Here is a 26,924-nt window from a genome sequence, read left to right as displayed (position 1 = left end):
CTGGTCCTGATGAAATGCATCCCAGGGTTTTAAAAGAGATGGCGGAAGTTATAGCAGATGCATTCGTTATAATCAACCAAAATTCTCTGGACTCTGGGGAGGTACCAGCGGATTGGAAAGCAGCTAATGTAATGCCTCTGTTTAAAAAAAGGGGGCAGACAAAAGGCAGGTAACTATAGGCCGGTTAGTTGAACATCTGTAGTGGGGAAAATGCTTGAAGCTGTCATTAAGGAAGAAATAGCGGGACATCGAGATAGGAATAGTGCAATCAAGCAGATGCAACATAGATTCATGAAGGGGAAATCATGTTTAACTAATTTACTGGAATTCTTTGAGGATGTAACGAGCATGGTGGATAGAGGTGTACCGATGGATGTGGTGTATTTAGATTTCCAAAAGGCATTTGATAAGGTGCCACACAAAAGGTTACTGCAGAAGATAAAGGTACGCGGAGTCAGAGGAAATGTATTAGCATGGATCGAGAATTGGCTGGCGAACAGAAAGCAGAGAGTCAGGATAAATGGGTCCTTTTCGGGTTGGAAATCGGTGGTTAGTGGTGTGCCACAGGGATCGGTGCTGGGACCACAACTGTTTACAACATACATAGATGACCTGGAAGAGGGGACAGAGCGTAGTGTAACAAAATTTGCAGATGACACAAAGATTAGTGGGAAAGCGGGTTGTGTCGAGGACACAGAGAGGCTGCAAAGAGATTTAGATAGGTTAAGCGAATGGGCTAAGGTTTGGCAGATGGAATACAGTGTCGGAAAATGTGAGGTCATCCACCTTGGAAAAAAAAACAGTAAAAGGGAATATTATTCGAATGGGGAGAAATTACAACATGCTGTGGTGCAGAGGGACCTGGGGGTCCTTGTGCATGAATCCCAAAAAGTTAGTTTGCAGGTGCAGCAGGTAATCAGGAAGGCGAATGGAATGTTGGCCTTCATTGCGAGAGGGATGGAGTACAAAAGCAGGGAGGTCCTGCTGCAACTGTACAGCGTATTGGTGAGGCCGCACCTGGAGTACTGCGTGCATTTTTGGTCACCTTACTTAAGGAAGGAAATACTAGCCTTTGAGTGGGTACAGAGACGATTCACTAGGCAGATTCTGGAGATGAGGGGGTTACCTTATGATGATAGATTGAGTAGACTGGGTCTTTACTCGTTGGAGTTCAGAAGGATGAGGGGTGATATTATAGAAACATTTAAAATAATGAAAGGGATAGACAAGATAGAGGCAGAGAGGTTGTTTCCACTGGTCGGGGAGACTAGAACTAGGGGGCACTGCCTCAAAATGGGGGAGCCAATTTAAAACCGAGTTGAGAAGGAATTTCTTCTCCCAGAGGGTTGTGAATCTGTGGAATTCTCTGCCCAAGGAAACAGCTGAGGCTAGCTCATTGAATGTATTCAAATCACTGATAGATAGATTTTTAACCAATCAGGGAATTAAGGGTTATGGGGAGCGGGCGGGTAAGTGGAGCTGAGTCCACGGCCGGACCAGCCATGATCTTGTTGAATGGCGGAGCAGGCTCGAGGGGCTAGATGGCCTACTCCTGTTCCTAATTCTTATGTTCTTATGTTCTTATGATATACCCTTTCGATTCCAGGCAAATGCAAAGTATTTATATTTCAGTATTATAAGATTCAGGGGACAGAACTTTAACAAAGACTTTCTCTGATCAAACAATATATGTCTGTGACTGACAGCTGCTCAACTGTTGGCTCTGCCCATGTGACAGGCTAATGTCTACGCCCGTGTCTTTTCCATAACTAGAACAGAGTCTTGCACGTAGGCTTTGAAAGATGCTTTCCGTTATCTCAAGTGTTCCAGTTTCAAGGCCATTACATCTCACTTCCTGTGGTTCTTCAACCACCGTCTCTGAAGTCACAAGTTCAACTTATATTGTTCTTTGTTCTAAATTGCTAAAGCCTGCAGTTTTAACATTCTAATTTTTCCAAAGTCCCTTTTACACTTTCGCAGATAGCTCCCCACTTGTCCAGGAGTTTGACCTGATCCCTGAAGGTATTTCTATATTGTTTCCAAACCTTTTAGTCTTATTTTTTTTAAGAAATCAGATTTAACTTTTTATTTTAAATGTACCTCATTTGGTTGTGCCTTTTCTTAACCAGTGGTACTTGAAACCTTCACAACAAAATTAACTCTTCACTTTTCCTATCCTAATTTCTGCTCCCCTTTTGTAGGATTTGTATTTATTGTTGGATTACAAAATGTCAAATATGGTAATACTGTTTTTTTTAATCAGACTTTTCATTTATGCTTATAGTGATTCACAGATCACAGAATGCAAAGTACTTGTTTTATAATTATGTGCCTAACTTCTGTTTTAGAAGCTGAACATCAAAAACTCTAATCTTTTGCTTTGTAACTTCAATTTTGTGATACCGTATCTCATAAATTACATCTTTTTAAGCTTCAGCTTCTGACGTAGTAGTTGTGTAATTTTATCAAAAAGGCTTCCAATCCCAAGATTTCCTAATACAACCAAAATGTTTATCAAGGAGAATCACCTGAAATATCTCAAAATCCCAATTCAAATATTGTACTGCTAATCTTTTATTTAAAAATCTTTTTACTGAGCTAGAAGCTTTCATGTCAAGGTTTTACACAAAGGAAAATGGGGGTGTACTTCCCCAACCCGCAGCCTCGAGAGACCCACGCAGGCTTTTTTTTAAGGCATTACAATTTCCATTCTCCTTTCTTTATCTCATTCCTAGACTAACTTTATTGTCTTTCAACCCAATATAATCAATGATTACATGTTTTCTTTTCACAAGTGAGCGTGTCGAAATTATTTTTTTTAAACCAACAGGACCATGCATTTTTTATCTTTTGCTCAACAAACCTATCCTCGTTCTGTAACTTATCATCTGAATAAATCCACACCTGTGTTTCTAACTTAAAATGTAATTCAATTCTAGGTTCACACTTTTTTGAAACTTCCCACATACAGGACAACACTGCAAAGGGTTAAAAAAAAACTTTCACGCTGTCTGAAAAAGTGGGTGGAGCCAAAACAAACAGACAGCTCCACCATTTTCTCAAACAGGCTTTCAGACACATGAAAAATTTATGAATTCCCACCTCAAATATTCCGCAGTCAAAATTCATACAAGCACTTTCATTCAAAGACAGACATTCACAAAAGTCTCTCTTCATTCAACAAAGTTTATTGGTTGGCCGGCTCTATTTTTGGATCCATACTTCACTTAAGATAGTCACTGTCAGGTTTTTTTATGGTCGTCCGAAAAATATCTACTAAGCGAGCCATCCGGCCCCCAATCTAGTGTATCTTTACATGTCATTTCTATACTGGGTCCAGGAGATGTCGCTTGGTATCACGATCCTACGGTCTAAGTGTGTTCCCTGCACCTACTTGATCCTGGCCGTCACGTGGGACCAAGTCCTCTTAATTCAGGCTCAGGCTAGGTGTGTGAGATATTAGACTGTCTGCTCGTGTCAATCAACCAGCGTCCACCTTCAGCACCCCTGTTTCTTGTTACAGTCATGCGCTTGGTTAGGATTTTGCCACCTACCTGGCTTAGAGGATTTTGCCGCCTCCTCGGCTTAGAGAATTATGCCACCTCCCCAGCGTTAGAGGATTATGGTGCCTCCCTGGCTTTAGAGGATTTTTCCACCTCCCCGGCGTTAGAGGGTTCTGCCGACTCCCCGACTACACCGAACCGCACCACTTACTCGAGTCTGTCCCCACTTGTTCTTTGGTCGCGATCTTGTCAAATCCCACAGTCCGTTTTGAGCACTCTAATTTATGGGTGGTAAATGAAAAATACTCACCCTGTTTCGCTTAATGTTCCTGGGGAATGGCAAGACGTCATGACCCTGCTCTCGCTGTGCCAAATTGTGGTGACCGAGGAGTGCACCAAGTGATATACAGGGTCGACACTCGGGGAGAGAAGACAGACTCCGGTAGTGGTTCAAAACGGTTTATTTGCAGGCCTGGGAAGAGAGAGATCGAGACCCGTTCTCGGACTCTCAACTTCGCAGTTAAATCTAAGTTACAGCATTATATACCTTTTAGTACAAGCTTATCTCACAGGCAAAGCCTGCATCTCATCATTTTTCTTAATTAAAGCAATGTGTGTTTTGAACATTCTTTTCGAGTTACATTTTATCTTGTACTGAGAGTAACCGTGCCCTTCTCAAGGCCTCAACTGCTTGGATGTTTCCTGATTATTATATCACTGAGTGTCTTGCTGCTTCGGTTTTAGTTTTTGCAAGTTAGCATAATTATATGAGGATTGATACAGTGCTTTGTCCAGCCCAGCTTCCATACATAGGTTTAAATGATCCCAGGCTTTGCACCTTATTTTGGGGATTTTTAGGGGTACTTCACTCCACAATCTGCAGATCTGCTGATAGTTTTGAGAGTGAAGGAACCCCTGTCATGGCTCAACAAGTTAGAACTTGGACCAGACAGGACCCGATTTTATCAGTTGTGAAACGTTGTGTCCTCAGTGGTGATTGGTCTGCTATACCTATGGAAATGTGTGATGAGACCAAACCTTACAACCGTCGCAAAGACGAACTATCCATTCAGTCCGATTATTTACTGTGGGGTAATCGTGTTGTTATGCCTAAGAAAGGCAGAGAGAAATTTGTACGTGATCTACACAGCACTCATCCCGGTATTGTCATGATGAAAGCCATCGCCAGGTCTCACGTATGGTGGCCTGGAATTGACTCTGATCTGGAATCATGTGTGCATCAGTGCAACGCTTGTATGCAACTAAGCAAAGTACCAGCGGAATCTCTGCTGAGTCTGTGGCCGTGGCCATCCAAACCATGGTCGAGGATCCACATCGACTTTGCGGGTTCTTTCCTGGGAAAGATGTTTTTTGTTGTGGTGGATGCATATTCCAAGTGGATAGAGTGTATAATCATGTCATCCAGCATGTCCACAGCTATCATTGAGAGCCTTTGTGTCATGTTTGCTACTCATGGTCTGCCTGACATTGTTGTGAGCGACAATGGATCTTGCTTCACAAGTCTGGAGTTTCAAGAGTTCATGAAACTCAATGGTATTAAACATGTGAGGTCAGCACCATTCAAACCTGCTTCTAATGGTCAAGCAGAGGGTGTGGTCTAAACAATCCAGCAGAGTATGAAATGTGTAATTCAGGGTTCACTGCAGACTCGCTTGTCATGCATATTGCTTAGTTATAGGACAAGACACCACACGCTTACCGAGGTCTCCCCTGCTGAACTATTGATGAAGAGAGATCTCAAGACCAAGCTCTCTCTCGTCCATCCTGACTTGAACGATCGTGTTGAAAACAGACGTCAAAATCTGCTGTGGTATCATGATCATGCTGCTGTGTCACGCGACATCTCTGTTAACGTGCTAAATTATGGTCAAGGTCCCAAGTGGGTCGCCAGTACTGTTACGGCCAAGGAGGGTAACAGAATGTTTATTGTCATGCTCAAGAATGGGCAAACATGCAGGAAACATGTTAATCAGATAAAGCTGCGACACATGGAGAAACTGGAACAGTCTGAGGAAGATATGATCAGTGACCAACCAACCTGTATTCATTCATCAGATGACTCTGTCATCATCAATGAATCTGGACTTTCAATCTCTGACATGGTCATTGCCACTCCCATCAGATCAGCTACCCAGCCTCCAGTCATAACTGACTCAGAATGCTCGCACAGAACTGGAGTTGAACTGAGACGATCAATTCGTGAGCAGAAAGCCCTGGACTGTCTTAACTTGTAAAAAGACTGATACTAAGATCTTGAAAGGGGATGTTGTCATGTATGTATGCTTGGGGTTACTAGCCACCAGGGGACGCCACTGTCGGAGGTCATTGGACTGTACGCATGTGTGCGGCGGTGCAGGTATATAAAGCAAGCCACCATGTAATGTGAGCACTTTGGGCCCGAATAAATTTGAGCCAGGTTTGCACCTGAGTGAATTTACAGTATTCAGTCTATCAAGTTATTACATACATAACAGTTCCGCAAGGACAAAGTTGGGCTGAGGTTTGCCTCCCCAACAGTGGTCCTCAGGTCGGCCTGGAGAGATGGTGGGAGACAATTGGGAGGGAGGATGACGATCGGGAGGAAGGATGGTGATCAGGAGGGAGAGAGAGAATAGCGGTTAGGAGGAAGGGTGGTGATCAGGAGAGGGTAGGTAATAAAAACAGAAAATGCTGGAAATCTCAGCAGGTCAGGCAGCATCTGTGGAGAGAAAAACAAAGTTAATGTTTCGGGCCGACGACCCTTCATCAGAGGTGATCGGGAGGGAGGAAAAGAAGTAAACAAGATACTGCACAAGATAAAAGTTCACAGGGTTGGGGGTAATATATTAGCATGGATAGTGGATTGGCTAACTGACAGAAAACAGAGCAGTCGGGATAAATGGTTCATTCTCTGGTTGGCAATCAGGAACCAGTGGGGTGCCGCAGGGACAGTGCTGAGACCCCAACTATTTACAATCTATATTAACGACTTGGAAGAAGGGACTGAGTATAACGTAGCCAAGTTTGTTGACAATACAAAGATGGAAGGAAAAGCAATGTGTGAGGAGGACACAAAAAATCTGCAAAAGGACATAGACAGGCTAAGTGAGTGGGCAAAAATTTGGCAGATGGAGTATAATGTTGGAAAGTATGAGGTCATGCACTTTGGCAGAAAAAATCAACGAGTGAGTTATTATTTAAATGGAGAAAGATTGCAAAGTGCTGTAGTACAGCGGGACCTGGGGGTACTTGTGCATGAAACACAAAAGGTTAGTATGCAGGTATAGCAAGTGATCAGGAGGCCAATATAATCTTGGCCTTTATTGCAAAGGGGATGGAGTATAAAAGCAGGGAAGTCTTGCTATAGCTATTACAGGGTATTGGTGAGACCATACCTGGACTACAGCGTGCAGTTTTGATTTCCATATTTACGAAAGGATATCCTTGCTTTGGAGGCAGTTCAGAGAAGGATCACTAGGTTGATTCCGGGGATGAGGGGGTTGACTTATGAGGAAAGGATGAGTAGGTTGGGCCTGTACTCATTGGAATTCAGAAGAATGAGAGGTGATCTTATTGAAACGTATAAGATTATGAGGGGGCTTGATAAGGTGGATGCAGAGAGGATGTTTCCACTGATGGGGGAGACTAGAAATAGAGGGCATGATCTTACAATAAAGGGCCGCCCATTTAAAACAGAGATGAGGAGAAATTTCTTCTCTCAGAGGGTTGTAAATCTGTGGAATTCACTGCCTCAGAGAGCTGTGGAAGCTGGGACATTGAATAAATTTAAGACAGAAATAGACAATTTCTTAAACGATAAGGGGATAAGGGTTATGGGAAGCGGGCAGGGAAGTGGAGCTGAGTCCATAATCAGATCAGTCATGATCTTATTAAATGGTGGAGCAGGCTCAATGGGCCTTATGGCCTACTCCTGTTCCTAGTTCTTATGTTCTTATGAAGGGGGAGGAGGGGGTGATCAGGAGGGCAGATATTGGAAGTAGGGCAATCAGTAGGGGGCCGAGCAAGGACAGCAATGGTCTTTTGGCTACTGTGGAGCCTGTGCAAGCAGGAGTGACTCCTGTCTCCATATTCAGGTTGTTATGTATTAATGCTTGGGGGTCACCAGACACCAGAGGGCACCGTGGTCGGAGGTCATCGGGCTGTACGCAAGTGGCATGTGTGCTGGTTCACCTGTATATAAGCTGGGTGTCTTTGTCACGCTGGCACTCTTGGGCGGGAATAAAGGTGGATCAGGTTGCACCTGAGTGAGTTTACAGTACCCAGATTCTTGAGTTATTACAATTGACGACGAGGTAATTTAAGAACCTTCGCATGCATAATGGCCACGTTGGAATCCTGGAGAGATTCATGGAGGGCGAGGATAGGGCGGATTTTATCAACCACCTGGCTCAGTATTTTGTGGCCAACGGCATGGAGGCAGAGGCCGACGCAGTTAAGTGCAGGGCAGTTCTCCTCACCGTTTGTGGTCCGAAAATTTACGGCCTCATGAAGAATCTTCTCTTGCCTGTACGTCCGGCGGAAAAAGGGTACGAAGAATTGTGTACGTTGGTGAGTAACCATCTGAAGCCAAAAGAGGGGATCATCATATCACATTACTGTTTCTACACACATGTTCGTGCTGAGGGCCAGGACGTGTCGGGATTTGTCACCGACCTGCGATATCTTGCTGAGCCGTGTAAGTTCGGGAACATGCTGGAAGACGTGCTGCGTGATGTCTTCATGATAGGCATCACCCATTATATAATCCTCAGGAAGCTGTTGGTTGCAGAGACGCTGGATTTCAAAAAGGCCATCGCAACTGCCCAGGCATGCATGACGACGGATGATAATTTGAGGCAAATATCATCGATTAGTCGGAGTTCCACGGCAAGTATGTAAACAAGACGGTGTCATCTTCGGGCAGAGCTGCTTACGCGAAACCTGCCGCTGCTCAGAGCCCGCCAACTGGTTCGATCCAGATTTCACCCTGTTGGCGTTGTGGGGGCAATCATCGACCTCATCAGTGTCAGTTTAGACAATACTCATGCAATGGATGTTCGAAAGTGGGGCATCTTCACAGGATGTGCACACACGGAGCAAGCGTGGTGCAGCTCACCACATGGTTGATGAGGACCAGTTTAGTGATGGCCCAGATACGCAACACGAGGAGGAAGTGAATGGACTGTATTCATTCCTGAGCAAGAGCCAGCCGATACTCGTTAATGTGAAGTTGAATAGCGTGCCAGTATCAATGAAGCTGGACATGGGTGCGAACCAGTCAATAATGAGCCAAAGGACATTCAACAAGCTGTGGGATACTAAGGCTGCAAAACTGAAGCTGAGTCCAGTCAATGCCAGGTTGCATACTTAGACTAAGGAACTCATACAGGTGCTCGGCAGTGCAGCAATCAAAGTGTCATATGATGGTGTGGTTCACAAGCTACCATTATGGATCATCCCAGGCAATGGTCCAATGCTGTTCGGCAGGAATTGGCTCAAGAAAATCAAGCTGAACTGGAATACTGTCAAGATGTTGTCCTCGGTGGATGATACTTCGTGTGCTCAAGTATTGAAAAACGTTTCCTTCTTTGTTTGAACCGGGTATTGATTTTTACGGGAGCCAAGGTGCAGATTCACCTGGACTCCAATGCAAGGCCTGTCTATCACAAAGCTCAGTCTGTTCCGTACATGTGAGGGAGAAGGTTGAAATTGAGCTTGACAGACTCCAGAGTGAAGGGATCATATCACCAGTTGAGTTTAACGAGTGAGCTAGTCCCATTGTTTCTGTGTTGAAGAACGATGGCACTGTCAGGATTTGTGGAGACTACAAGGTTACGATTAACCGATTTTCGAAACAGGATCAATATCCGTTACCGAGAGCTGATGACCTGTTCACCATGTTAGCTGGTGGAAAGTCTAAGCGTATTCCCTATGCCCAGTTAACCCTGGCCGTCACATGGGACCAAGTCCTCTTAATTCAGGCTCAGGCTAGGTGTTTGAGATGCTAGACCGTTTCCTCGTGTCGATCAACCGGCGTCCACCTTCAGCACCCTTTATTATATCTTTTTAAAATCTATAATCACCGGGTTTTTCCAAGGGTGTGTAGCAACTTCTATATGCTGTTTGTGACGCCGCTGTTAGCGCGAATGCTTTCCTGGAAGAATCACTTGGCACTCTGGGTCAGTTCCAACATCAAAACGGTCTTTATTACGCCGGCGGGGAGAAAGCCTCTGGGTTACTCCAGGCACTTCTCTCCACCAAACAAAGTAATTCATCGATACTTACATGTTTTACAACAGTTTGCTACAGCTGCACAGCCTACTTCAGCTGGACATAATCCAATCATAACGAGTATAGATTACAAATCAATTCCTCTGGGCCAATGGAGTTGGCCCCCCCAGGAACCAGGTGACTGCGTGATCATCTCATGCCCTCGTGATGTTCTCCAGACCCCCTTATCTCAACTGTCCTTGGTTTCTGCCTGAGCCTAGCTTTCTTATCTTAATACAATTGCAGAGTCCCATTCTGTATCATTGGGCAGAGACATCTGGTTTGGGCTTCAGAATGTGCTGATTTGGACTTAATTGTGTGTGCCTGTGTGAGAAACACAGTTGTATCAGTTACCTAGGAATGTGGTCAAATCAGCCAGTTGAGTTCTCCTGATGCTTTGCAGCATCTCTGGCAGCCTTTTTATATCTAGCAGCCATTTTATACATACGTATAGACATACACCCTGCAGGTGCCTTTGCCTTCGGAAGCGTCCTACAACAAAATCAAAATAATTTATTCTTGAATGATTATACAAAATTAATGTTTAATTATTGACTCTTGATTTTTACATCGCCATAAGATAGCACTTTGGTGAATCTAATGCAGCAGCCTATAAATATACAGTTGCCTTAGCTGAATGAGATATTGATGTAAATAATAATTGTCAGTAGTTATTAAAGTAACATAATTTTAACACAAAAAGCACTTGTATATAGGAAATAACAAGCATGTATTTCTATACAGCTCAAACAATCTGATACCGCCTCTAATTCTTGCTATGAGTCAAAGATTGTTGCAGCACTGAAACTGGCCATTCAGCCGATGAATGCTTCATTGGGGTTTTTCTGCACATAATCCACCTCACCTAATCCCACTGTCCTGATGCTCTCCACACCCCTAATAGGCCTCTTTTTCATCAACTATCTAACTGAAAGAATTTATGGATTCGGCTTAAATTGTCATTTGTGTACATTCCAACTACCCTCTAAAGAAAGATTTTTTCGAACCTCCCCTTTAATTCTTCACATAATTACCATTGTAAAGTCCTTACTTTACAGTATGAAACCACACGAGGCACATTCTAGGGACAAGATCACTCTGTGACCTTAACTCTTTATTCACAGGACTCCAAAGACGATGACTCTGCATGGGACCTCCCTTTTTATACCTGTGTGATCAGGTAAGGATTGTCTCCCACAAGTTTACCCCTTGTGGTCAAGGTGTGCATCTAGGTTGAGTGTATACAGTAATACAGTGGTGTTTCATTGTGGTTACATACATGACATCACCTCCCCCTGCTCCCCCGCCGCTCCCCCCCGCCACCCAAACTCTTATTGGGATCATAGGTTTAGTCTTTCAGGTGGTCTACGCTCCCTCGTGGAGCGCCGCAGTTGGAGCTCTGGTTGTTGGACACTGACGTGAGTGTCTGTCACCTGTGGTGATTCCGGCCTGTCCGGGCTGACCGCAGGGACTGTGCATTCTTTTGATTGCTCTTGTTGCTCGTTCACTGGCGGTGTTGTGAACTCCATCTCATGGTCTTCTTCAGGTTCCTCCATGTCGATGCTGAACCTTTTTTTTACTTTACGGCATATCTGACCATTGTTGAGTTTTACTACAATGACTCTATTCCCCTCTTTGTCAATTACAGTGCCCTCAAGCCATTTGGGCCCCATGGCGTGATTGAGGACGAATACAGGATAATTTATTTCTATATATCTCCCCCTCAAATTACAGTCATGGTACTCGTTTTGTGACTTGCGCTTGCCCTCAACTATGTCGGCCAGGACTGGGTGAATGAGGGACAACCGAGCTTTGAGTGTCCGTTTCATTAGTAGCTCTGTGGGCGGGACCCCCGTGAGCGAGTGCGGTCGGGATCTATAGGCCAGCAGGAGACGCGATGGGCGGCATTGTAGGGAGGGTCCTTGAATTCTGAGCATATCTTGCTTAATGATTTGGATCGCACGTTCCACTTGGCCATTGGAGGCCGACTTGAACGGTGCAGTCCTGACGTGGTTGATGCCATTGCCCGACATAAACTCTCGGAATTCGTAGCTTGTGAAACATGGGCCATCATCACTAACCAGGATGTCCGGCAAGCCATGGGTTGCAAAGATCACACGTAGGCTTTCCACGGTGGTGGATGACGTGCATGAATTCAGAATGATGCACTCGATCCATTTCGAATACGTATCTACCACAGTAAGGAACATCTTTCCCATGAACGGGCCCGCGTAGTCAACATGAATGCGTGACCATGGCCTGGTGGGCCAGGGCCACAGGCTGAGGGGGGCCTCCCTGGGGGCATTACCCAGCTGGGCACACATCGTGCACCTGCGAACACAGTCTGAATCAATTCCAGGCCACCAAACGTGTGACTGGGCAATGGCCTTCATCAGCACAATGCCTGGGTGCTCGCTGTGGAGTTCCCTGATGAATCCCTCCCTGCTCTTCTGGGGCATAACTACCCGGCTGCCCCATAGTAGGCAGTCGGCTTGGATGAAGAGCTCATCCATCCGTCTGTGGAACGGTCTGACCTCCTCAGGGCATGTTCCGTCTATGGGCGCCCGATCCCCAGTCAGGACACATTTCTTAATCAGGGATAGGAGGGGATCTCTGTTTGTCCAGATTTTGATCTGGCGGGCTGTGATGGGGGAGCCTGCGCTGTCAAAGGCATCGACAGCCATGACCATCTCAGCACTTTGCTCCGCTGCCCCCTCAGTGGTGGCCAGTGGAAGCGTGCTGAGCGCGTCAGCGCAATTTTCAGTGCCGGACCGGTGCCGGATGGAGTAGTCATAAGCAGCCAGCATGAGAGCCCATCGCTGTAAGCGAGCTGATGCGTTGGCATTGATAGCCTTGCTGTCTGACAACAGGGATGTTAATAGCTTGTGGTCCGTCTCTAATTCAAACTACCTACCAAAGAGGTACTGATGCATTTTTTTTACACCATAGACACATGCAAGCGCTTCCTTCTCGACCATCCCATATCCCCGTTCTGCTTGAGAGAGCGACCTGGAGGCATAAGCCACAGGTTGTAGTTGACCCTCAGCATTGCCCTGCTGCAACACGCACCCAACCCCATAGGATGATGCATCACATGTCAGAACCAATTTTTTACAGGGGTCGTACAGGGTCAACAACTTGTTTGAACAAAGTAGGTTTTGCCCAGATCAAAAGCCCGTTCCTGACAGTCCCCCCAAAACCAATTGCAACCCTTACGCAGGAGCACGTGTAGTGGCTCCAACAACGTGCTCAAGTTCGGCAGAAAGTTCCCGAAATAGTTCAACAGTCCCAGGAATGAACGCAACTCCGATGTGTTGCAGGGTCTGGGTGCTCGTCGAATCACCTCTGTTTTGGATTCGGTGGGAGCAGCAACCCTCCTGCCCAGAAACTCAACCTCAGGAGCTAAGAACACACATTTAGACTTCTTGAGTCGCAGGCCTACCCAGTCCAGTCGGTGTAGCATCTCCTCCAGGTTGTGGAGGTGTTCCTCGGTGTCTCAACCCGTGATGAGGATGTCGTCCTGGAATACGATCGTCCAGGAATGGATTTAAGCAGGCTTTCCATGTTACGTTGAAAAATCACGGCAGCTGATCGAATGCCAAATGGGCACCTGTTATAAACGAACAGTCCCTTGTGCATGGTGATGGTGGTCAGTAGTTTAGATTCGTCGGCCAGTTCCTGGGTCATATAGGTTGAAGTGAGTTCCAACTTGGTGAACAGCTTGCCGCCTGCCAGCGTGGCGAATAGGTCCTCCGCTCTCGGGAGCGGGTATTGATCTTGTAAGGACACCCGATTGATGGTGGTCTTGTAGTCGCCACAGATTCTGACAGAGCCATCAGCTTTTAGGACGGGAATGATGAGGCTCACCCAGTCGCTGAATTCAACGGGCGAGATGATGCCCTCTCTCAACAGCCGGTCCAATTTGCTCTCGATCTTTTCCCGCATCACATACAGCACCGCTCTGGCTTTGTGGTGCACTGGCCTGGCGTCTGGGGTGATGTGTATCACTTTAGTGCCTTTGAAAGTCCCGATGCCAGGTTGGAATAGTGAATCGAATTGTTGTAGGACTTGTGAGCACGAACTTCGCTCCACAGATGACATTGCATGAAATTCCCCCCATTTCCAGTTCATCTCGGCTAACCAGCTCCTCCCCAACAGTGCGGGACCATTGCCCGGGACAATCCAGAGCGGCAGTCGATTCACTAACCCATTGTGTGTGACAGCCAACATTGCACTGCCTAGCACTGGAATGATTTCTTTAGTGTAAGTCCGTAATTGTGTCTCAATACGTGCTAATTTGGGTCTACTGGTTTTAAGTGGCCATAGCTTCTCAAATTGCTGAACGCCCATGAGTGACTGGCTGGCCCCAGTGTCCAGCTCCATGTGTACTGGGATATCATTTAATAAAACCCTCTTCATCATTGGTGGCATTTTGGTGTATGAACTGTGAATATTCACCACATGGACCCGCTGAACCTCAGCATCCATCGATTTGTCCCAAAAGTCATCCTGCCTCAAATAACTCTCTTCTGGTCCATGCGTCTCATATATAAGTCTGGTTGCAGACTTCCTGCACATTCGAGCTAAGTGGCCACTGAGATTGCAGTTCCTGCAGACAAACTGTTGAATCTGCAAGATCTAGCTGAGTGTTTTCCCCTTCACCTCCAGCATGAGTTTAAGTTTCCATTGTTGGGAACAAAGGGACTATGGCCAGGCATTCTGCACTGACTGTCCCTTTGACTGCTCTTAAATACCCTATTAGTGGGTGTCAATGGCCCCACCCTGGGCCACATTGTCCACTGTGATAGCGTGAATGTCCGTTCAGCCTGCCATTGTCTCTGTTGAAGTCCTACTCTGGGGTCTATTGCTGCCTGGGAAGTGTCGGAATGCCCCTGCCTGCCTGTGGGGCTCTGAGTCGCATTGATGATGTTGACTCCTGATCCATCGCCGCGTAGAGGCAGAATTGCGCACGTATATTATTTTCGTCTCTTCCTCCCCCGCCATGAAAGTTTGAGCTTTCAACGCCACCGCTTCCAAAGTCAAATCCTTGGTCTCAATTAATTTTCCGCATGACCGATGCCCTCGATAAAGAAGTCCCTTAGCATCTCCCCCCTGCAGGCATCTATGAACTTACAGAGGCTGGCCAAATGCCGGAGGTCCGCTACAAAGTCCGGTATGCTCTGTCCTTCACGATGTCGGTGGGTGTAGAATCTGTGTCGGGCCATATGTATGCTACTCGCCGGTTTGAGGTGCTCCCCGATCAATTTGCTAAGTTCTTCAAAGGTTTTGTCCATCGGCTTTTCGGGTGCCAGAAGTCCTTCATGAGCGCGTAAGTCTTTGGTCCATAGCTGGTCAGAAGATGAGCCCTTCACTTGTCGGCCGCTGCATCCCCCAGCCATTCTTTCGTAACGAAGCTTTGCTGAAGCCTCTCGACAAAATCGCCCCAGTCTTCCCCAACCCAATACCGCTCCTCTGTGCTACCGGTGGCCATTCTCGTGGGTCATGAATTCCCATTTCTCGTCGCCAATGTAAAGTCTTTACTCTACAGTATGAAACCACATGAGGCACATTCTGGGGACAAGGTCACTCTGTGACCTTAACTCTTTATTCACAGGACTCCAAAGGCGATGACCCTGCGTGGGACCTCCCATTTTTACCTGTGTGATCAGGTAAGGAGTGTCTCCCACAAGTTCACCCCTTGTGGTCAAGGTGTGCATCTAGGTTGAGTATATACAGTAATACAGCGGTGTTACATTGTGGTTACATACATGACAACCGTAACTTTGTGCCCTCTCATTACCAGTTCATCGAGCAGTGGAAACATTGAGGGTGAAGTTCGATTCCGGCAGTAGCACAGAACAGCCCATCGTGAATCGGCAGCCACTTTTCTCTCTATTGACTTCAATGGGAAAGAAAATCGATAGGATGTAAAACAGGGCACCCGAGTCGATATCGTCTATTTTGCGCGACTGCAGAGGTCAGATTTCACCCTCATTCTATCTATCACTGTTTTACTCCATCATAATCTCTATCAGGTCATCTGCTAGCCTTCTCTGTTCGGTGGAAGACTGAGCTAACTTCTCAAGTTTCATCAACTGTAATCCTTTCATCCCTGGTAATATTCTAGTGAATCATATTCCACCTTTCCCTCTGCTACGATGACCTTCCAGTGCCCAAAAACTACACACAGTACTTCAATTGCAACTTAACTAATGTTGTGTCCAAGTTAAACATTACCTTTGCTTTTGTGCCTCTTGATATAAAGCCAAGGGTTCCATTTGCCTTTATTTATGATAGCCTGATGGTAAAGGATTCACCATCTTGAATGGTTACCTACAGACATGCTGCTGTAAAAGCAATCTACAAATAAGTGTACGGAAGCTACGGTAACAAGAATGTTGTCCAGATTAATTTTTTCCTGTTTGTACTTTTTCTTTCAGATTTAAGAAGCAGGAAGTGTTGCCCAAACCAATTGGAAATACAAGTCAACTGTGAGTCTCCGAAATGGATGAGCAATCCACCAACTCCGTACACTGGTCCCTTTATTTGCTGCTGGTTCTGATGACATTTTTAGTGCTGATTCTAAACAAGGGCCATATAAAGGTATTGGGAATGTACAGCTGCTTCAAGGCCACCATTGGGTCAACTAAAATATGGTGGTTTATTTACATGCCGATTATGCATTCCAAATGGCAAGCCTTAGGATGGTCGTTGTTGTTTGCTTTTGTCTTTCTTTTAAAACAAATGATTAGGCTCCTTTTGATTTGTTTTCTCTCTCCAGATTTCTCTCCACCCCCTTTTCCCTATGAGGCGATGATTTGCTTCCTGGGGTAAGGTTTGTCTTCCACAACCTCACCCAAGTGGCTGTTACTCATGTGTGAGGCTTGACAGTGCTAGCTGTCTGACTGAGGAGCTCATCATAGTTCAATCCAACCTTGCCCTCACCCAACACCAAAGCAAAATACTGCGGATGCTGGAAATCTGAAATAAAAGCAGAAAATGCTAAAAACATTCAGCAGGTCAGGCAGCATCTGTGGAGAGAGAAACAGAGTTAACCTTTCAGGTCGATGACCCTTCGTCAGAACTGGAAAAAGTTAGAGATGTGACAGGTTTTTAAGCAAGTGCGGGGACAGCGAAAGGGGGGATGGGAGGAAAGAACAAAAGGGAAGGGGGGAGAAATTCAGTCGCGTCTCATTTGGGTGGTAACCCAGGCGGAGCGGTAATTTTAGCGCCTTGAAAAAGTTTGGGCCCTCCGCCCAGAAATTTGTCAGAATCGGTCGAAGAGCTGACAGGTGTGCTCAATCAACTGTTGCACACTACAGCTGGGGGGACCATAACGAAAGTTTGGTCGGCAAATTTGGAGTTCTATTTTAAGTGTGATGACCTTGATTTATGTGGTAGTGTAAGCTTTTTGTCTCAATTCATCTAATGTAGACCAGTATTGCTTGTGGCCAGTTGTCAGGTAAACTTCAGGAAATTTTTTAGGGCAATGTCTGCAATTTTAGACATCCCGTTGTCGATATGAATTAAAGCCATAAAGTGCATACAGCATATATTTGTCAGGATGATGCCAGGGGTGGAAACTATTGTAATGCGGGAAACAAAAATTGAGGGTTACTGGAGCAGAGAAGGCTAAGAGGAGATTTAATCGAGATTTTTAAAATTATGAAGGATTTCGCTGGAGAAGAAAGGAAAGGCTGTTTCCACTGGCTTTGAAGAAGCGTCAAGTTAAAGTTGCCATTGAGAGTGAGCAGTCAAGTTGGATGAAGGTGCTTATGGCAGAGGGGAATTAGTGCATGAAATGTTCTGTTACAGTGTAGTTGAAGCAGAGAACATTGCCTCTTCTAAAGGAAAATTAGATAAGTATAGGGTGATGCATGGCTATAGGGATAGAGCAGGGCAGTAGGATTATTTTTGCATTGCTTTCGCAAAGAACAGACACAGATGCGATGAGTTGATTCGTCTCCTTCTGTGCTGTAAAGTTCTGTGATTCTAATAAACCTCATTAACAGAGGCAAACAAGTTCAAACAATTGCCAACCATTAGAGTAATCGCTATTCAATCATTTTGGAGTCAGAACATTTGATTTATTCAAGTGATCCCATGAATTTCCATATAAACTTGGATTTGTATTGAACCATTTATATTCCTATTATTTCTGCTATTTTAATGTTTTGCATTATAGATACATTTTAGTGCTGAACCTAGCTCTGTAGTCCAGATTACAAACCACTTCAGCTGTTTAAAATGCTGCCAGAAAATACACAACATGAAATATAGACGACAGGGGTTATTTTCCAGCTTTGTGCTTCTGGTAGCAAACCTCACATGTTGAAAGCCGAACTTGTAAATTTCATTTAAAATTATAGAAAAATACATCGGAGGGGTGAAATTAGTCGGGGCGGTGGGGGGGTGGGGGGGTGGTGTAGCGCAAGGTGGGCAATAGTGAATCGGCATCCCACTTTACACCTCACGTGATGTTCTTTTTCCATTGCAGTAATTGGGATGTAAAATGAGATGTTAATTTTCTATTGCCCATTTTGCGCTACCCCCCAAGACTCCCATAGTGTGCGCCTAAATTATTGATATGCACTCTTGCCGGTCAAGATTCCCAGTCAGGACCACAAAATCAGAAAATCATTGAATTATCATATTTAGAAGCACTTCTCATGGAGCTCCACTGTCAAAAATCCTCAAGAAGTCTATGGCCCAAAGCACTTTTCCTTGCTTTTTTCTTTACAGGAGGAGGGTATATATTGGAAAATGGTATGTGGAAGCTGGAAGCAGAAAATATTTCTTATAAAATGTTTTTCCTTTTCACAGTGTAATAAATATTCAACCTCTGGATCAGAGGCAAATTGGAAGAGTTACCCAGCTCCGAAATCTGATCCCATAATAGAACACCCAAAGGACAAAACAACATCTCTTTGGACGGACCGATTGTTGCAATGTGGCTACCAGAATCAGAGCTTCACCCCTGAAGAAAGGTCAGAGGGGACAATCCTTATGAAAATGATTGAATGGCCAAAACCACCCAAGCCTGCTGTGCCCTTTCTGAAAAGCAGCGACCCATCAAATGTTTACTTTGTTATTGTAAATTCTGGAAAGACTTTCTATGTTGGAGATCAGTTACAAGTGATGCTGCATATGAATGATTCTGAAGGACACCCAAAGCAATATGGGGTGACTATCTCCAAGGCCGGATCCACACCCCAGCTTTAAAAGCCGGTTCAGCAGGAACAGTTGTAGATAATCAAAATGGATTTTATTATATAAATTTAAATTTATCTTGGCCAGGAAAAGTTGAAGTGTCTGTTTCCTTGGTTCATCCCAGTGAAGGGATCCAAACACTTGAAAGACTACAGGCCCAAATTTCGGCCTCAGTTGCTCATGATTTTTAGGAGCAACTGGTGCAGAACAAAGTATCTTAGAAATTCAAATTCTCGGCATTTAGTTTGCTCCAGTTCTAGTCAGTTAGAACAGTTTCACTTTGGAACAGAATTTTCTTTTCAAAAGGGGGTGTGTCCGGCCACTTACGCCTGTTTTCAAAGTTTCGGCAGTGAAAACTTACTCCAAACTAACATAGAATGGAGTAAGTGAAGATTTTTGTACGCTCGAAAAAACCTTGTCTACACTTTAGAAAATCAGGCGTAGGTTACAAATCAGGCGTAGGGAATGGTGGGGGGGGGGTTTAAAGGGAAGTTTACAAACATTAAACATTTCAGTTTTACAAATAAAGAGCCATCATCAATAATAAATGATAAAAACATCAATAAATCAACCAATAAATCAATCAAAAAAAATGAATAAGAAATAATTTTTTTTTAAAAATCAATAAATAAAACATTTTCTACTTACCGACTGCAGCACCGGGAGCCCTCCAACAGCGTGCTGGGATGCCCCCCCTCCACCCAGTGTGTCTCTGTCAGTGTCTCTATCTCTCTGTCTGTCTGTCTGTCTGTGTCTCTCATTCTCTGTCTGTCAGTGTCTGTGTTTCTGACAGCGAGGGGAGGGGGAGGAGTGGGGTAGAGGGAGAGAGGGGGAGGAAGGGGAATGAAGGGGGAGGGAGGGAAGGGGGAGAAGGGGAAGGGAAGGGGAGGAGAGGGGAAGGGGGGAGAGAAGGGGGGAGGAGAAGGGGAAGGGGGGAGGAGAAGGGGAAGGGGGAGGAGAAGGGGAGGGGGGAGAAGGGGAAGAGGGGGAGGAGGAGAAGGGGAAGGGGGAGGAGGAGAAGGGGAAGGGGGGGAGAGGAGAAGGGGAAGGGGGGGAGAAGAGAAGAGGAAAGAGAAGGGGTGAAGGGGAAGGAGAAGGGGGGAAAGGAGAAGGGGGTGAAAGGAGAGGGGGGGAAAGGAGAAGGGGGGAGGGAAGGGAGAAGCGGGGGGAAAGGAGAAGGGGGGAAAAGAGAAGGGGGGGAAAGGAGAAGGCGGGGGGGAGGCTGAATGGGCCGGGCCCGGTCGGGCCCAAGACTTCGGGCAGGGTCCGTCCCCAGCACCAGATTTACAGGTAGGTGGCATTGGTTCGGGTCGGGTCCAGGGTCGGGAGCACGGGTCGGGTCGGGGGGTGGGGAAGGGAGGGAGAGGGAGGTCAGGTCGGGTGTGGGGGGGGGAGCGCGGGTCGGGTTGGGTCCGGGGGCGGGGAGGGGGGGGGAGCGGGAGTCGGGTCGGTGTCGGTGTCGGGGTCGGGTTGGGTCCGGGGGGGTGGGAGCGGGAGTCGGGTCGGTGTCGGTGTCGGGGTCGGGTCGGGTCCGGGGGGGGGCGGGGAGCGGGAGTCGGGTCGGTGTCGGGGTCGGGTCGGGTCCGGGGGGGGGGGAAGCAGAAGTCGAGTCGGGTCGGGAGGAAGCAGGAGCTGGGCGTGGGAGGCAGCCTTATGCACGCAGCCCCAGTGAGGCCATTCGGCCAGGGCTAGGGGCTGCGTGCTTCAGGCCCCTCCCACACAGTTTTGGGCGCCTGGAGCTACTGCACATGTGCGCCCATTGTAGCGCGCATGTGCAGAGATCCCGGCACTGTTTTCAGCGCAGGGATCTGGCTCCGCCTCCTACAGCTCGTGCTGCGCCGCGCCTGACTCAAGAGGACCAGCAGGGAGCCGGAGAATCTTTAAGTTTTTTTTAGGCGCACTTTGTGGCGCGAAAAACGGGCGTCCAGGTCGGGGCTGCGCCGTTCTAGGCGTGGCCCGAAACTTGTGCCCTACGTGAGGACCAGCCAGATAAAGTGTATTTTAAAAGTACCTTCAAATCAGGGGATATCTCTGAGACCACTGTGTGTGATCTTTGTTTGCCTCAAACTGAACCGCTCTGTAACTTTACTGACCCCAGGACTGGGGAGCCCTGGTTCTGTTACAAACCACAGAAACTCCCCTGTTCTGCTTGTATCAACCATATGATGGGAGGTTATGCCAAGCATCCCTTAAAAGGAGAAGATGTTCTTTATTTCCAAAGGTATGTCACTTAACATTTTCTTTTTCATATTTTGCTTTTCTTTTTCTTCGCATGAGACATAAAAGCACTGCACAGCTTCCAATCAGTTCCGATCTATATTGACAATCATAGAACTGTAATTTCCATATTAAAAGGGGCCTTTCGCCTGAAAAAGGCAGTCACTTTGGATACCCTGCAGTACACATGTGGGAAGTCCTGGACGCTTCTCATGGTCTGGACGACTACATATGCGGGAAATGTCGCGCTAGGGCAGCTGGACCTCTGGGTTTCGGAGCTTGAGCAGCGGCTGATGTCACTGCAATATATTCCGTGAGGCTGAGAACTTTGTGGATAGCACGTTTCAGGAGGTGGTCACCCACAGCTTAAGTGTGTGCAGGCAGAGAGGGAATGGGTGACCGCCAGACAGACAAGAAGAACCAGGCAGGTAGGGCAGGAGTCCCCTGAGTGCATCTCGCTTGCTAACTGGTTTTCAGTCCTGGATACTCTTGAGTGTGATGGGTCCTCTGGGAAGTGCAGCCAGAGCCATGCCCATGGCACCATGGGTGGCTCCGCTGCACAGGCAAGGGAGGAAGAGTGGAAGAGCAATAGTGGTAGAGGAACAGACAGGCATTTCTGTGGATGCAGACGTGACTCCAGGATGGTATGTTGCCTCCCTGTTGCCAGGGTCAAGGATGTCACTGAACAGCTGCAGGGCATTCTGAGGGGGGAGAGTGAACAACCAGAGATCATGGCCAATGCATAGGAAGAAAGTGGGATGACGTCCTGCAGGCAGGATTTAGGGAGCTAGGATAGAGATTAGAAAGCAGGACCTCAAAGGTAGTAATCTCCGGGTTACTCCCAGTGCCATGTGCTAGTGAGTACAGAAATAAAAGGATAGAGCAGATGAATGCTTGGCTGGAGAGATGGTGCAGGAGGGATGGCTTTAGATTCCTGATGTTAAGTCCTGACTCTAATGTACTGACTTACACGAGACACATGCTGAAGTCAAGGTCACTCAGGACCTGCACCTTTAATTCCAGCTCTCCAGTGCTGCACTTACCTGAGACCTCCCTTTATATACCTCAGTGGGACAGGTATGGAATGTCTCCTGCAAGTGCACCTCTGGTGGTAAGGTATGCTTATTGTTACAGGTCATATCCAGTTACAGTCATGTATAGCATGGTAAGATACAGTTATATACAGTAATGTGAGATGCATGACATCGCCCTCCCCCAAGGTCTTATTGCCTTTATAGATTCAGTCTCTCAGGTGGTCTGCACTCTCGCGTGGAGCGTCTTAGTTGTGGTTCAGTTGTTTGCCTTGGTGCTTGTTTTTCATTCGGTGTGATTGCTGGTATCTCGCCTGGGCTGTCTGTTGAGACTGCCCTTTCCTCAGGTTGTTCCACCTGTTTGTCCACCAGGTGTGGTGTGAGTTCCACATTGTAGTCTGCCTCTGGTTCTTCAGTGTTATCAGTGAATCTACTTTTTACTTGGTCTACATGCCTCCGGCAGGTTTGGCCATTGTCCATTTGTACAACCAGAAGCCTGTTTCCCTCTTTGTCTGTTACTGTCCCCGCAAGCCATTTGGGACCCCGGCCATAGTTTAGCACAAACACTTTGTCCCCTATCTCATTCCACCTCCCCCCCGAATTTCGGTCATGGTACCCAGTTAGCTTTTGAAACTTAGCCTCAACAATTTCATGCATGTCTGGAAGGATTAACGAGAGCCTGGTCTTTAAATGTTTGTTTCATCAATAGTTGCGCGGGGGGAACCTCAGTCAACGAATGCGGACGAGATCTGTAAGCCAGCAGCAGTCTCGTGACAGGCGGCTCTGCAGCGTGGGACCTTGGATTCTGAGCATGCCTTGTTTAATGGTCTGCACTGCTCGCTCCGCCTGGCCATTGGAGGCCGGCTTGAAAGGTGCCGTCTTAACGTGATTTATACCATGGTCAACTAAAAAATCGTGAAATTCTGCGCTGGTGAAGCACGGACCATTATCACTGACCAATATGTCAGGAATGCCGTGCGTTGCAAACATGGTTCTGAGGCTCTCCACAGTGGTGGAGGTGGTGCTTGAGTTTAAAATGGTGCACTCGATCCATTTTGAAAATGCATCAATGACTACGAGGAACATTTTGCCCATGAATGGGCCCGCACCCGCAACTACGGCTTGGTGGGCCAGGGCCAGGGGCTTAGGGGGGCCTCCCTGGGGGCATTACTGAGTTGGGCACAAATGGTGCACCGCCGGACGCAGAGCTCCAAGTCCGTGTCAATGCCAGGCCACCAGACATGAGATCTGGCTATGGCCTTCATAAGGACGATCCCCGGGTGCTCGCGATGGAGCTCCCGCACAAACGCCTCCCTGCCTCGTAAGGGCATAACTACTCGGCTGCCCCACATCAGGCAGTCTGCCTGTAGTGAGAGTTCATGCATGTGCCTATGGAAGGGTTTGACCTCCTCGGGGCAGGCATCGCGAGCCTCTGCCCAGTCATCGTTTAAAACGCATCTTTTAACTAGAGATAACGTGGGGTCGCTGGTCGTCCAGGCTCTGATTTGGCGAGCAATCATCGATGAACCTGTGGATTCAAAGGCATTGATTGCCATGACCATCTCACAGTCCTGTTCGTCGGACCCTTCTGTGGTGGCCAGAGGTAGCCTGCTAAGCGCGTCGGCACAGTTGTCTGTGCCTGGTCTGTGCCTTATCGTGTAGTCGTAAGCCGCCAGCATGAGTGCCTACTGCTGAATGGCATTGATTGTCTTGCACTCGGATAGTAGGGATGTGAGGGGTTTGTGGTCGGTTTCTAACGCAAACTTGGCCCCGAAAAGGTATTGGTGCATCTTTTTGACACCGTACACGCACGCGAGCGCCTCCTGCTCAACCATACCGTACCCGCGCTCTGCCCGTGAAAGTGACCTGGAGACATAAGCAACAGGCTGCAATTTACCCGCATCATTGACATGCTGTAAAACGCACCCGACCCCGTACGCTGACGCATCACACGTAAGGACTAACTTTTTACCTGGGTCAAAAAAGGCTAAAACACTCTTGGAACATAGAAGGTTGCATGCTTTATTGAAGGCGCGTTCTTGGGCGTCCCCCCAAAACCAATCGCTCCCCTTTCTGAGTAGCACGTGGAGAGGCTCCAGCAGCATGCTCAAGTTCTGCATAAAGTTCCCAAAGTAATTGAGTAGCCCGAGAAAGACGCGCAGTTCCGAGACATTCCGGGGCCCGCGTGCCAGGCAAATCGCTTCGGTTTTGGATTCGGTTGGGCGGATTCCCTCAGCGGCAATCCTTCTGCCCAAAAATTCAACCTCAGGCGCGAGAAACAGACACTTGGATTTCTTAAATCTCAGGCATACCCGATCCAATCGACTTAGTACTTCCTCAAGATTGCGGAGATGAGAGTCGGTGTCCCTCCCCGTGATGAGTATGTCATCTTGAAACACAACCGTCCCCGGGATGGACTTGAGCAGACTTTCCATGTTGCGCTGGAATATAGCAGCTGCCGACCTGATGCCGAATGGGCATCGATTGTACACAAAAAGGGCTCGATGTGTGTTGATGGTGGTGAGTAGCTTAGACTCGGTCAGTTCTTGTGTCATATACGCAGATGTGAGGTCAAGTTTCGAGAAAAGTTTTACTCCAGCCAACGTGGCAAATAGGTCCTCCACTCTGGGCAGCAGGTATCGGTCCTGTAGGGAGACTCTGTTTATGATAGACTTGTAATCCCCACAGATTCACACGGATCCATCAGGCTTCATGATGGTGACGATGGGGCTTGCCCAGTCGCTGAATTCCATGGGAGAAATTATGCCTTCCCGCAGAAGCCGGTCCAGTTCATTTTCAATCTTTTCCCTCATCACATAAGACACAGCTCTAGCCTTGTGATGGACCGGTCTGGCATTCTGTGTGATGTAGATTCTAACTTTAGCCCCTTTGAAGGTGCCCACACCTGGCTGAAAGAGATGTTCAAAATGGCTCAGAACTGTTGAGCAGGAGGTACGTTCCTCTGACGACATGGCGTGAACATCATCCCATTTCCAATTAAGTTCTACTAGCCAGCTGGGAGATCCCCGGGGATAATCCACAGGGAAAGTCGGTGCACCATCCCTTTGTGTGTGACTGAGAGCATGGCGCTGCCAAGGACTGGGACGATTTCTTTCGTATAGGTCCTTAGTTTGGTGTCGATCCTTGTGAGTTTTGGTCTGTTGTTTTTGTACGGCCACAGCTGTTCAAATTGTTGAACGCTCATGAGGGATTGACTGGCCCCCGTGTCCAGTTCCATGTTGACGGGTATCCCGTTGAGTAGAACCCTCATCATAATTGGAGGCGTCTTGGTGTAAGGACAGCGGACATTGATCTTGTTAACCCACTGTACCTCGGCATCCCGTGCACTGTTCCAACCGTCTTCTGGTCTGCTTTCCAACTCTTCCGATTCGTATACCAGCCGAGCTGCTGTTTTTCTGCACATGCGAGCTAGATGCCCTGTATAGTTACAGTTTCTGCAAACGGCATGCTGAAATTGTCACACTCTGGCTGAGTGCCTTCCCCCACATCTCCAACACAGACCGTTTCCATTGTTTCCGAAGGATGAGCTGCATCTGGCTGATCTCCCTTGAGCTTCTCTCAATCTGTTGTTGATTGCTCGCATTGTGGGTTGATGAGGTGTGATCGGCCGTTCAGATGGCCCTTGATTTTGATGGCTTCTGGCACCACTGTCTGCTGTTGAAGGCCTGCTCTCCTGCTTTTGTCTATGTGTGGGGGTAGTGGTTTGTTTCACAATGTGAACCCCTTGTTCCGATGCCTCATTGGTTGTCGTACCCGAAGTATAGATCAGCCTCATTTCTTCTTCGCCTGCCAAGAATGTCTGTGCGACCAGTGCTGCTGCCTCTAGAGTCAAGTTCTTAGTCTCTATAAGCTTTCGGAATATGCCTGTGTGGCTTATTCCTTCAATAAAAAAGTCTCTCAGTACTTCTCTCCTTAGTTCAATGGGGAACTCACATGAACTGGCCAGCCTCCGAAGTTCCGCCACGAAGTCGGGTATGCTTTGGCCCACACAGCGTCTGTAGTTGTAGAACCTGTGTCTGGCCATGTATAGGCTGCTCGCTGGCTTCTGGTGGTCTCTCACCAGTGTGCTCAACTCATCAAACGACTTGCTTGCTGTTTTCTCGGGTGCCAGCAGGTCTTTCATTAAAGTGTATGTTTTCGAGCCACAGCTGGTCAAGAGATAGGCTCTTCTCTTGTCTGCCTTATCGTCGCCCAGCCAGTCTTTGGTCACAAAGTTTTGCTGGAGCCTTTCTATAAAGTCATCCCAATTGTCTCCAACATTGTCTTTCTCATCTGAGCTGTTGGTAGTCATTCTGTGGATTCTGTGATCCCATCCTCATCGCCACTGTTAAGTCCTGACTCTAATGTACTGACTTACACGAGACACATGCTGAAGTCAAGGTCACTCAGGACCTGCACCTTTAATTCCAGCTCTCCAGTGCTGCACTTGCCTGAGACCTCCCTTTATATACCACAAGTGCACCCCTGGTGGTAAGGTATGCTTATTGTTAGTCATATCCAGTTACAGTCATGTATAGCATGGTAAGATACAGTTATATACAGCAATGTGAGATACATGACACCTGAGGGATTGGGACCGGTTCTGTGGGAGGTGGGACCTGTACAAACCAAACGAGTTCCACTTCAACAGGGCTGGGACCAATAGCCTCACGGGGTGGGTTTGCTAGTGCTT

The 26,924-nt window shown here is 47.2% G+C and overlaps 1 pseudogene; it reads left to right on the top strand.

The window, feature by feature from the left end:
• Nucleotides 1-1,896: 1,896 nt before the first annotated feature.
• LOC139275784 (NXPE family member 3-like) overlaps nt 1,897-26,924 on the top strand; it is an 87,153-nt pseudogene continuing 62,125 nt past the window's right edge.

This window comes from Pristiophorus japonicus, chromosome 11 (genome assembly GCF_044704955.1).
Source record: "Pristiophorus japonicus isolate sPriJap1 chromosome 11, sPriJap1.hap1, whole genome shotgun sequence".
In the NCBI taxonomy this organism is placed as follows: Eukaryota; Metazoa; Chordata; class Chondrichthyes; family Pristiophoridae; genus Pristiophorus; species Pristiophorus japonicus.
The sequence above is the reverse complement of the archived record's forward strand: the minus strand, read 5'-3'. Positions and strand labels throughout refer to the sequence as shown.